The following is a 13,194-nucleotide window of genomic DNA, read 5'->3' as shown; positions in this document are numbered from 1 at the left end:
TAAAAATTGGTGGCAAAAACATCATTTTTAGGTTAAATAGACTAAAAACTTTTCTTTTTGACTCATTTCAATATAATTTCAAATTATTATACAAATGATTCATTCAACAGTCAAAGATTTCAAAAATTCTCGCCAAAAACTTTGTGGCAAAAAACTTTTTCTTGGGTAAAAAAACTGAAATAATTTTTTGACTCCATTCCAATATAATTTGAGCCTGTATACAAATGATTTTTTCCATAATCAAAGATTTCAAAAACTTTTACCAAAGCTTTGATGGCAAAATAAAATAATATTTTAGCGAACATCAGATCAATTTCTTAAATGCTAAACTACATTTTCAGAACATATTTGAAAGAGATTTGCTCGTGTTAAATCAAAGCTTGAATATTTCAATTGTTTTTCAAAAATATCTGTTCAAAAAGCAGAAATCATCAAAAAACGAAATGTTTAAATTTTCGTCTTTTAGGTTTTCGAATCCCCCATATACAATTCCAGGTTCAAAATGATAAATTTCGCAATTAGCAAAATATTATTGAAAACAACGAAAATGCTGCAGTTGAATTTGTATTGCAGAAGCAAACGCACGAATAGAAAATTGATAAACAAGACTGCTCGTATCAGGGCAAAGCTCTGAATGTTCCGAGTGCCTTTTAAGGTCTATGAAGCAGTGATACATAAAAACAAATAAAATGTAAGAAAAAAAAGTAGAAAAAAAAGTTTCCGATTTTTTGTGAAAATCATCCCGCCACGCGCCATAGAAAGTACAAAGTAAAAAGTTTTGCTTCTAGTAACAAATCAATTATGGCAAAAAAGCTTCCTTCAGCCAATTTGGAACGTTTCTAAGACTGATTAAATTTACGCTTACGCGTTAATAGCGCGAAATATATTGCGCGTTAATTGTCCCAAATTGGCCAAAATGCCAATCTTTGAACCCATATAACTTCACAAAAAATAATCACAGGTGAAATAATTTTTCAAATTTAAGCTCAGGACAACAATACCTTTTGAATGGTATAAGAAAACTCCGTCAAAAATGGTTAGGTAAGAACGTCGAAATTTGTCTGAAGAAAAAAACCACCCCGAGCACAAATATTCCGTTACTTTCGGATCGAAAATCGGGACAATAATTGCGCTCTAATTATCGCAAATAAGTCAAATTGGTGAAAACTTTTTATTTTAATCCCCAAATTCCAAATCCACAAATGGTCGCAAGCGAAAGAAATTATTAACGTTCAGTTCATAGCCATGGTAACAAAAATTGTTAAAATCGGTTATATATCAAATTGAAACTACAAAAATCAATTCAAGAGCAAATATTTCGTCTTAACAATTTGAAATAAATATAGTCTCTTTCTGTATAGAGGTATTTGCAGTATTTTTTTTGTAGAAACTGTCGGTGAATCTTGAAGTATATTCAACACAAGAGTTTTCCTGCAAAATGAGATTGCATTAGCTTTACAACGGATGTTTAAACAATCAGCTTGTGCCAATAGTTTTTTGTAATTGGTGATTCTTGTTTTTGAGCGGCTAATTTTTCCATCTTTTTCTTAAGTCTCAATTGCCTGTTCTTCGTTGGAAGTTCGAAAAAAGGTTTGCTTTCAAATTTGCACTATAAATAGCACTGCCTGTGTCCATTAAATAAAAAAACGCTCTCTTCTTCTGAAACATATTTTTCTAAATGATCAAAACCCAGACTGACTTCTGAAATCAGTTGCAATGAACAGAGGCGTTACGGAGAAGACGTGAATGGAATCGTCTGGTCGAGTAGATTTAAGACAAATTGATTGAAATATATTTTTTTAGATAATAACTCATGTCAGCTTTTTAAAAAAATGTTATTTAGAATTGTTATTTTAAGTCGATTAAAATAATCATTTCTTGAGTCTCACAATATTCTTTCAGGAACGACATTTGAGCTTTTTTACCCAAAGTGGCACTCTAAGGGACCTCGTACTTGAGTATAAAACAATGTAAGGTTCAAATGTAAATTTACGTCGTTGAACTATACTTTTCGAACATAGTTATTATCTGAGTCCTAGCTCTAGATCTGAAACTCTGAGTCGCTCAGTTGTGCTATTAAAAAAAACCGTGTATTTGATCTTGGTATAATGAAAAAAAAAAGAAATTTAAATACAATAGTGTATTTACATTATATAAAAACAAATTAAGGTATTGCCTGCGCGGTACCATATTCCCCGATCGAGGAGAAAAATTAATTCTATCACATTTAATGAGAAAATTTTTATTAACTACCAATAAGAACTTCAGTATTCGGTTACAGCTGCAATTTTATTTAGGTAAATTAATTCTAATCGCTCCTGTATTATTCTACTTTTAGATCAAAAATCCGAATCAAAAATCTTTTAGATCAAAAATCTAAATTTCATATAGAGTCCTACTCTCTGTAGGCAAGCTCGCAACACGTTGGCGCGACTGCGGCGGTCACTATTATTGGCTGAATTGTCTCTGGCTGAATTGTCTGCATACTTTTGGCTGAATTGTCTGAATTTCAAATCGGCTGAATTGTCTTTGGCCGAATTGTCAGGACGCGCAAAAATCCAGCTCGGATTTCAAGGAGCTGTGAGGTGCAACAAGTTGTATTCAATTTTGGACAAAATAAGTGTCTTTCTAATAACAAGAGTCTCGTCTCAATGGTCTATCAAGTCTGCTATTTTTCAAAGTTTTTTAAAGGCCATTTTAATCGGTGTACTATTAGCGCTTTTTTTTCAAACTGCCCACTGTCATTGTCCACTGTTATTTCCTTCACTTAGTGCCTAGTGCCTCACTGGATCCCAAAATCTAGACGATTATTTGTTCTTCTTCGATCTGTTACTCCTTGCACGGTTAATTCACCCTGGTTTGATTCGACTGAAAATCCTGGTTCAGCCTGGAAACTCGAATCTGCTTTCTTCGTGGATTACATTCGCAATAGTAATTCGTCCGCTGTCTTCTAAATCCCTCTTGTCAAAGTCTGCTCTACCAGATTGTCCCACTCCTTTGATGACATGCCTTGATTTTGGAATGAATTGATTATGTCTTTTGTTTTTGTATGTCGTTCTATATTCTTGAGTTTTGCTTTTTCTGCTTTCTTCTTGTCTTCATTGCGCTGGGGCATGTTGACTGATGTTTTTTCTTCGTAATTTTTCTCTTCTAACTCCGAAACTGCTGCCTTTGCGACTTTTTGCTGGCATCCTGCACAGTGCGTTTCTTCATCAATTTTTCATTAGCAGTTGTTTTTGAGTCTTAGGGCCGATCGCTCTTTTTTGCTCTTTTCTTAGGGTTTTGCTCTTTTTACAGTTTAACTCAGTTCCCGTCTTACTTCCGCATCTCTCAACATGACAGCTAACGAACTGTTTTGAAAGTGATTGCTAGCAATATCTTTTCCAGAGTTTGTTGCTGTGATTACAGTTGTGTCGCCAATTCTGCTTTCTCGATTTCTTCCTCTATTTTTTGGTTCGATCACTGATTTTTTGTTTGAGCTCTGTTTTGAATCTAATGGCGATTCAGAATCCCCATAAAAATGGCAGAACGATACTAGCTGGTTTTTGTGATGGTGATTATTTTAAAGTAGTGACTAATTTACCCGTTGGATTGATTTTGTTCTGAAATGTTCCGGAGGAGATTGAAAAAAAATTGTTTCCTCTAACTCATTTTCGACTTGTTTCTGCGATGCAGCCTCTTGTTTTTCTTTGTTGCTTCTTAATCTGCTCTATTTTAGGTCCTCGTTTGGTTCTCGGGATAGTCGACTACACTCAAGTCCTTGCCTGGAATGTGAACTACTATAATTGACAAACTATCAATCGATGCAGCCACCCGGTTAACCTGGATTTAAACGTTTTCTTTGATCTACTGCCATCTAATGCCGGCGTACGAGCTTTATGGTCTGTAGCCATGACATTTTTTTTTCTAACAGATAATCTTTATATCTTTATACCGCGAAAATGACAGCAATGCAGCAGAGTATTTTCTTTCTCGGACATCTGGTTAGTTTATTGCGCAAACGAACGGTACTTGTTCTTTCTTTTCTGTTCTTAGTTCCAATGTGGTTACTAACCCAATGCGGCTAGCGTCATGATTTAAAATGGTATCCATATCGGAGTCGTATATCTTACTTTTGAAATTTATTCCATCGCACTTCGATACTTTCAAGCTTTTTTAAACTTTCAAGCTCTTCAGCTCAACAAATTTTTCTCACTGCTAGTCTCATGCTTTTTTGTCCTCTTCGATTGCATTCCTTCAATAGTGACAGTAACTTTTCTAAAGAACCAGCCTCAAAGAACCAGTTTTTTTTTGCTAAAGAACCAGTTTTTTTTTGCTGAACGATTACCGCTACCGAAAATTAATTTTAACTGTTTCAATGATTTTGGCTGATTCAGTTTGAGAATTGATTGCTTTTTGTAATAGTTGGGATTATACCTCATTAAAAAACACGGCGGGCATGTCCCATAATAGCCCATAAAATCGTTTGTATAATATCCTGATTAGCTTATTTCAGCTGGTTTTTAATTGTTTATATCCAGTACTTTAGAAAACAATGTGTTCTAATTTCATCCATTGACTGTTCGACTCACCTTTTCTGACAGGTCATCAATGTTAGGCATTCGTTATTTGTTTTAAAAAGATGTTTGATAACAGATTAAGCGTTCATTTCTATTTTTTTGAATCGTCTTAAATGTTATCACATTTGGCGCTTGTGGATTTATACAATTTGTTTGGTTGTGACCCTCTGTCAACAATTTTTTAGTGACCGAACGTTATCGGATATCGATAGCAAAAGTCCTACCTTTTAATTATATTAAGAAAAAAAGTTTTTGAGATTTCCGCTTGAAACATGATTCTTTGATTCGCTGTTTATATTTAGTAGAATAGTTTTTTTTTCAACCGTCTGACTGCTCGCACAGTAGCACGTCAAGTCTGGACAACTATTTCGGTGCCGATCTGTGTATTGTAGTAATTCCCACTTGAACCTGTAGAATCAATTTCACAAAAAAAAATTGGCGGCGTGTCTCTATCAGAAATTTTGCTCCTTTTACTTCCCATTTGACTAATCTGATATCGTTCTTCAGCTCCCCTCTTATCAGAAATGCGTGTTTATTACAGTCTACGAAATATGCCGGTAGATTCAGCCAGAGTTCCCATGTCCAGTTCGTAGAAAAAAATGATTGACCATTTCTCAAAAATGTGTTTCTTGATTTCATTTTGTTTGAGTATAAGTTTTTCATTAGTTTGTTTTTCTCATCAATATTTTGCCCTTCGTTTGGTTTCGTGGTTTTTTTTGTTGCCAAACTTGGATTGAACATTTTGTTCAAGCTGATCTGCTGTGGCAATTCCGGTTTTGATCAACTTAAATTCCAACTCTCTACAAGAATCGAAGTCATCTACTGGGTTGTTTTTATCCTCTGCTTTTAGACATCTTTGCAAAATGGTCCGGTTTATCACAAGAGTTTGCAGGTTTTACTTATGACAAATCTTCAACTGGCAATTTGAAACTATTCGGCCATGTCTATTGCACGGCTTACGTATTGACCTTTTGTTCGATCTTTTTTACAGTATTTACTCTGAACGAATGTCAATTGTTCTAATTTGAAATCCTGACTCTCATCATTGGTTTTTGCTTTTTATTCATCGGTGCCGCTGCCCCTGCCGTAATTGAATCATAGCTTTCTTTTTTGATAAGCAAACTTTCTTTTTTCTGCAGTGTTGAAACGTTTTCCCCAGATTATATTTCAATCAGTTATGTTCTTCTGCACATCTTCAGCGGGTAAAGTTTCAAATGTCAGGTGTCTTATCAAATCAAGTTTCAAACGTCAGGTGTCTTATCAATTCAAGTTTCTCTTTTTTTGAGACGAGGAGTTTTCTGGCCAATTCTTCCTCTAGTGTTTCCACAATTCGAATCGAATTGCCTCTGCATTGCTGCATGAAACGCTCCTTATGAGTTTCCCTGTTTTTGTGCTCTTTTTTTTTAAATTATTTTCGTACGCAACGTTTTTTGTGCATTCAAATGCAAAATGCCTTTCTTGACATGGTGATTATCTCACGGATTCCCAACCTCGCCATCTCTTCATGTGGTTTTTTCTGCATGAATCTTTTCTTTTGCTGTGTCTAGAATTTGTCAGCGCTAGAATTTGTCAAGATGTTAAATGTTTCTGGACCTCGAAATATTAGACCTTATGACACACTTTTGGTCCTCTGGCCTTTGATCTATATTTGCTTGTTGATCTTTTTCCACTGTGTTTTTGTTTCTTAGCGCCCTTGCTGCTAAGCCACCTGTGCCTTCCCCATTTCGCGGGGGCTTTGAGTTTTTTTCATAGATATAATCAAAAATTTACAAAATTGATTGAAGTATAACTATAAGCCATGAGTCAAACTGTTTTGATCTAAAATACTGGACGACTTACACAACCTTTAAGTATTCAAAATCTAGAGTGGGAAAGTTCAATTATCCCATTTTTTTGATCTGCTTGATTGCTTCATGAAAAAAACGATAGCGCCATAAAAATAAAACCAACTGTTATATTTCAAAATATGACTTAAAATTTTTTTGAAATTAACTTGCTAGGTAGGTTACGTTCCCTATTGACGAAATTGCAGGTCATGTTAAAGTTAAAAGTTTGTTAAAATCAAAGGATAAAAGATCAATTTTTTGTGTTTGGTCGACAAACAAGTCGCGGACCTCGACCCGAGCTACCTTTATCGTTTTTGGTCGGTTACTTTCCAGTCGACCGTGATGGACCTTGGTCGATCGTGTATCGAACCTGGTCTACCCATCTATCGGACCCTGGCCACCTATTTAAGGACCCTTGTTGACTCATGTATCGACTTATTTTGATCGATCTAATGTTTTTGTCGATTTGTATAACCTGAGTCGATAATCAGACATCGTACGACTCTACGATTGATTATCTCAACCCGGTTTTGTTGGAAAAATTCAAATTAAACTTGTTCCAGCTATTGCATATTTGACTCGAACGTTTCTTAATTTCATTTGAAACAGTATAAAAAAATGACAATTTGTGTTTCGAAAGCTCGGCAAAACTCAATTTTCAATGAGTTGTAGTTTTTGAATGAAAGGTTTTAATTTTAAGATTTGTGAGCTCGTCTTTTTATCGTTAATAGCGAGATATTTTTTGAATTGCTACTTAGAAGCCAAAAATAAAACTCACGTGCAAAAGATAGCTCAATAGGTACTTGAGGCATGTTTATAACCACTTGAAAATAGTTTGAATGACATGAAATCATAAAACATATTTTCCAACGAATGTGGAAAGCCAAAATTTACAATGAAAAAGCTCTAAAGTTTCATTTAGATTGAAAAAAGAATCAATAAAACAAGCATAAAAAGCGACTTTTTTCTTTCTTAAAATGACAAAAAAACTTTTTGCGAACAATATTAAGGTGCTGCGGAGAACCGTTTTTGCTATTCAGATACAAGTCTAGAGCACCAGCGTTCTTCGATGAGGCTATGGTCGCCTAAACAAAATTTTGCAAAAAAAAATCATTTTTTTTTCATAAATTTCGATTTTTTTTCAAAATTTTTCTCGATACTCATGTAAGATAAACTTCGTTCGGTCAATTGATTGCGTGCTATAAACAAATCATCCATCTACTTGCGTTTGCTGTTGTCTTTTTGTAGAGTTTATTCGTGTTTGCTGGGGGGGGAGATAGCTCAATTGGTCATTACGGGGGGGAGATTGCTCAATTGATCCTTTTGGTTTACTGCAACTCAAGACTTATTAATCTACCATATTTTTTGATACCGTTACTTGCAAAATTGCAGAACTGAACTAATTATTCTGATCATGTTTGTAAGCACCCCTGTTTTGACTCTATTTCAAAATATGTTTTCATTTTATATCGGAAGCCATTCCGGATATTAGGGGTAGATTACAAGTCATTCAGGACAAATTTGCAATATGAGATAACGAGACTGTTATGATGCGGACACAATATTCCCCATCTGTAATCATCAACTGACAAAAAAAATAAATCATCAACTGACAAAAAAAATCGCAAATTATGCTGCTCAATGCAGATGTTCAGTGCTGATCATCAAGGAAGTGCTCATAACAATTCTTTTCGGTTTCTAATTATTTCAAAACAAATGACTTTAAAATGAAGAACTTGTATAATAACAAAACCAGAACTGAATATAACCAAACTTTGAAATTAGATGGAAACTTGGTTAGATGGAAACCAAACTTTGAAATTAGATGGAAACTTGGTTAAATGGAAACCAAACTTTGACATTAGATGGACACTTGGTTAAATGGAAACCAAACTTTGAAATTAGATGGAAACTTGGTTAGATGGAAACCAAACTTTGAAATTAGATGGAAACTTGGTTAGATGGAAACCAAACTTTGAAATTAGATGGAAACTTGGTTAAATGGAAACCAAACTTTGAAATTAGATGGAAACTTGGTTAGATGGAAACCAAACTTTGAAATTAGATGGAAACTTGGTTAAATGGAAACCAAACTTTGAAATTAGATGGAAATTAGATGGAAATTAGATGGAAAAACAATTGAATATTTCGAATTAAAAAAAAGTGTTAAGCAGAATTTTAAAAACCATGTGATCATAAGACTGTAAGCGAAAAAGTATATATATATACATATATATATATATATATATATATATATGTTTTTTTTTGTTTCTTATACTGTTTAGAAGAATGTTTGGGGTTAATAGTGATGAATAGTGAGCTCGAACTTTACCGCGCTACATGCTCAATTGCACGCTTCAGGTAAATTGATAATGCATTTTTACAATATTCATTGACAAACTTCAAGACATTTTGAGGATTTTTGAAATGGCGCTAAATTGTAATAGAAGGAACCCCTCCCCCACCCTCCGTTCTTATTGTCAAATTTTGATACTATTTTACGATATTTAACCATGGGTGACCGACAATGAAAATGGGTCTGAAGGCGTGTTTGGCGCTATCATATATTTCCATTTTGAGGGATCACTTCTTCAAAAAAAATTCTCAAACAGCAATTTGTTACATAGGGCCTTTTTGAAGTTAACTATCCAAAATTTTCATATTGGTGTCAGCCATTTTTTTGAAAAACAAGCCCCCGTCAAATAATTCCTGATTTTACCTCAAAATTTTAGATGAATTTATTGGGCGATTCTTAAAAATCTGAAAATAATTGAAACTTTTTCTCAGTAAAATGTCAATAAATTTCTTTGAAGATTTTTTATTATCTTTTTCCGCCTTGTGTGTTTATCTTAACGCTCTCATAGCTTACTTTGTGACAGCGCACTGAGAGGTGAAGTTAAGAAGAAAATTCTAAGTTTCATTTCGAATTAATTTCAAAGTAGCGGAAACTTTTTGATTAACAAAATTATTGGACTTTACGTACCATAATGCGGAGTTCAGATGATGTTCAACAATAATAATGTAAATAATAATTACAAAAATAATGTAAGAACTTCCTTAAGAGCTTCAGTAGTTGAGTGATAACTTATCAAAACAAAATATAAAAACCATAAAAGCAATAGCTAAAAGGATTAAAGACTCTTTAAGTAGGGATGTCTAAGCCCAACTTAAAATTAGCTTTTAGTAAAATTGACCAGCTTAGTGTTTTAGTGGGCTAATTGTCTGTTTCCAGGCTAGAAAAAATCAAACTGCGAGACATTTGTGAGGCGCACTGTTGCAAAACAGCATGACAAAGTAATGACTTTGGTTCACAGGTATTTGCTAATCTGAATATTCTGAGTGTTGCGGGGAGGGAAACAGGGAGCAGTTAGAGACGGTCTAGTAGAACTTAGAATTTAGACTGTCATCTTAAATTGAGGGAACCGAATTTGATAAAATTTTGAGTGAGATGCTCATTATGGTTCCATTAGCTTCCAATATTTGAAAACAGCTTCTACATTAGTGGCAATAAAAAAGCGGGATGAATATTAAAAAGTGTTTTTCTTTTTGGCCAGAGCGAATATTAGCTGAGGAAAAAAAACAGAAAAAATTTACATCGCCATCGCCTCGGAGCTCGATTTGATTGGTTGAATTTTTAAAACATTTTTTACCACTTTGTAATAGCAGAAAATACGCAAAAAATCATATAACTCAAACCTTGAAGGATGGTATGACGCGTATAATTTTTATTAGACTTCACTGCGTTTTATGACTTTCAGATCTATTTGATTTCATTTATTTATTGTGAAATAAACTCTTTGAATTTGACCCGAAAATATGATGCCATCCTTGGTCAATTAACCTTTGATAAACAGGAAGATTTATTCAAAATATACAATGATAGGAATTTGTCGAAGCGGTGTATTTTCATTTAGTAGCCAACTTTTTTCCAGTGAAGGTAATTTTTAGTGAAAGTAATTTTCAGGTAATTTTCAGAGCACCGTTTCATATCTTTATTCTTTTTTCTCATTTGCTTGTATTAATCGATTAACTGCATGATTTTCTCTGCATGTCACAGCATTTCAGATTTAACAAAAAAATCATAAAAAAAGAACGGAATACAAGACCTACTTACTACACCAAAATAATCAAAGAGGTGTCTCAACTCAATCCACTTCAGTGGCTTTGAAGTTATGATTTAAAACCTGGAATTTGAAATTTAATGAACTTTTAAGAAAGCGTTGGACGATTAAGGTAGGGTTGAATGTTTAAGGGAGGGTTGATTTCAAAAAAAAATAAACCTTTTCTGAATTTTAACTTTTGACCTAAATATGACACTAACTAATCGCTCACTTTTTTTTGCGTATATCACAGCTATACATAAAGAAGCTAAATCTAAGGTCAATATTTTCCGTGATAGCAAATATATTCAAGAAAAAGCTACAAAGAGTCATACACTTTCAAATTTTGTTTGGATAGCGGTTCTAATTTGAGTTAAGTCTATGAACCCCTTGCAAAAGGCTCCATGATAACTCATGGCGTTTTTGAAAAAAAGGCTCAAATGAATTAATTATAAATCAAAAAGTTCACCTAATCTTAAGAAACATTCATCAATAGAAGAAGTTCACTTTTAGAGGACAATAATCAATAATTAAGTCAACTTCCTTTAAACAAAACTTTACAGTTTGTCTCGTTGACTTTACTTCAATAAAATTCGGGACCTTCATTGTTTTCATAGATCTTTTTCTGAATAATTTATAAGCAAAAAGCTGCCAAAATTGACCGTCCACTTCATCATTGCGCAATTATTAGCAAGGATAGCCGGCTACTGTGCAGGTAGCACATAACTGTTTCGACCCTAGACTTAAAAAGTACAAGAAAAAGTTTTTCAATTAGTGTCGTTTTTGCTGCGTTGCGTGATAAAGGATCCGCACAAAGCTAGAACTTAGACATATTCAACAGTCATAGTACAACAGACAAACTGAAAAACAAATTGTGTGGAAAAATTAGTCGAAAAGCCAAAAAATATATATATATAAATTTTTTTAATTTGAAATCTTAATAAGTTTGAATTTTGTAAGATTTTGATTCTGAGATGGCGCTAAAAACTCCAATAACTAATTTTATATAAATAAAAACGAAAACTGAAGGCTTAAATTAAACATAAGTAAGCTAATGTATAAAATCCCGGAACTGTAGACAATGGCGACAATTTTTTAAAGTCGTTCGAATTACCCGATTTTAATGGTTTGAACAACAACACAGAAAAAATGAAGCCAATTCTTCTTATACTTTTTATGGGAAAATCATTCAACTCCAATAATCAAAATCAAAATTGTAACCGCTTCAACCTAGAAAATTATACTCAATTAATGCTTTTTTATGATCATTTTTTCGGCATATAACTGCTTATTAATAACTTCAACATTTTAAGCGAGAATAATACCAATCTATTTAGGAATAAAAAAGCAAGCTCTTAATTCTTTAATGTTATCCTTAATACACCATGATTTGGTTGGGGTCACACTGAATCAAACCTAAACGAAATTTGAGAGAAAAAAATTACAAACTTCTAATTAGTGCTACGTTTTCTTCTTCTGCACGTTTCCGTTTTTTAGGTGTTTCGAACCTGAGTTACAGGTGTTCAAAGCAACAATTCTATTTCATAAAAATGGGTTTTTGCCGGATTGATTGGTCTTGCCTTCAAAATCAACTCATCTAAGCAGCGCTTTTTTCCAAAAATTTCTTCTGTCACCCAATTTCTGCCGATTTTATCGAGGAGTACACGTTCAACGTTATGGGCGACTCCCTCTTAGAAGCCGCCGTTATTAGACTAAAAAGTGATGGGCGTACAGCGGCACGCAACGAAAAATTGAGAGACCATCACACATTTGGTGGTGTCTAGTGATGACACATCCTCGAGCTGTACAGCCCTGGTGAAGAAGTAAGTGAAAGCAGAACCGTATCTTTCCTCAGCCCTCCTTCAATTGGCTGCCATTTTTTCTATTATTGCGAAAGTTACTCCAGACGCCCAACTTTGGTACAATGAGTTGTATGGTCAAATTTGAGAAAATTTCGGTTTAATGCTAATTTTTGGCTGGATGTGATTAAACTGACATAGGCGGATCAAAATGTGGATGCTCCGGATTCCAAAACTTGAGTAAAAAAGCAATATTTCGACAAATAAATCCAAATATTGATACATTTCAATCAATCATTATATCAACCACTTTGTGTCCCATCAAAATTCAAAGCAAGTTCTCAAACCACTGGTAATTATCTTTGAGACAGATTGCTTCTTGGGGCTAGACTGAATCAAGTCATTTTGCTCTATTCCTGGATCTACATTTTTAATGTTAAAAGTATTAGAAACAGTTAAATGCGACCACACCTTGGTTATATGTTCTTAAGAATTTCATTCTGGGGGACTAGAAACCGGTTTACCGCAGTTCTTACCGGTGTACTGGCGGCAACCGTTCTAGCCATTATATTATGAAACCAGGCGTTTAATTACTTTTCGTCCAATCAAATTGCTTTTTTTTTCTTGCTTTCAAATTTTTTGCTGCAAATTTAAACATGATTTGCGTACGCTCTTTACTGCGCAGAAACTTCCAAATATCCTTCATGAGAAAATGGGTGACCGACAATGAAAATGGGTCTGAAGGCGTGTTTGGCCCTATAATATATTTCCATTTTGAGGGATCACTTCTTCAGAAAAAATGCTTAAACAGCAATTTGTTACATAGGGCCTTTTTGAAGTTAACTATTCAAAAATTTCATAATGGTGTCAGCCAATTTTTTCAAAAACAAGCCCCCGTCAAATAATTCCT

General features: G+C 33.9%; 1 protein-coding gene across 1 annotated transcript in view; it reads right to left on the bottom strand.

Moving 5' to 3' along the window:
- LOC134854055 (acetylcholinesterase-like) overlaps positions 1-9,940 on the bottom strand; it is a 73,277-nt gene extending 63,337 nt beyond the window's left edge. The window contains exon 1 of the mRNA XM_063870127.1: positions 9,369-9,940. The gene's annotated coding sequence lies outside the window, so the exon portion shown is untranslated. The remainder of the gene's footprint in view (positions 1-9,368) is intronic.
- Between the last annotated feature and the right edge of the window lie 3,254 nt (positions 9,941-13,194).

Source organism: Symsagittifera roscoffensis, chromosome 9 (genome assembly GCF_963678635.1).
Source record: "Symsagittifera roscoffensis chromosome 9, txSymRosc1.1, whole genome shotgun sequence".
Lineage (NCBI taxonomy): Eukaryota > Metazoa > Xenacoelomorpha > Acoela > Convolutidae > Symsagittifera > Symsagittifera roscoffensis.
The sequence above is the reverse complement of the archived record's forward strand: the minus strand, read 5'-3'. Positions and strand labels throughout refer to the sequence as shown.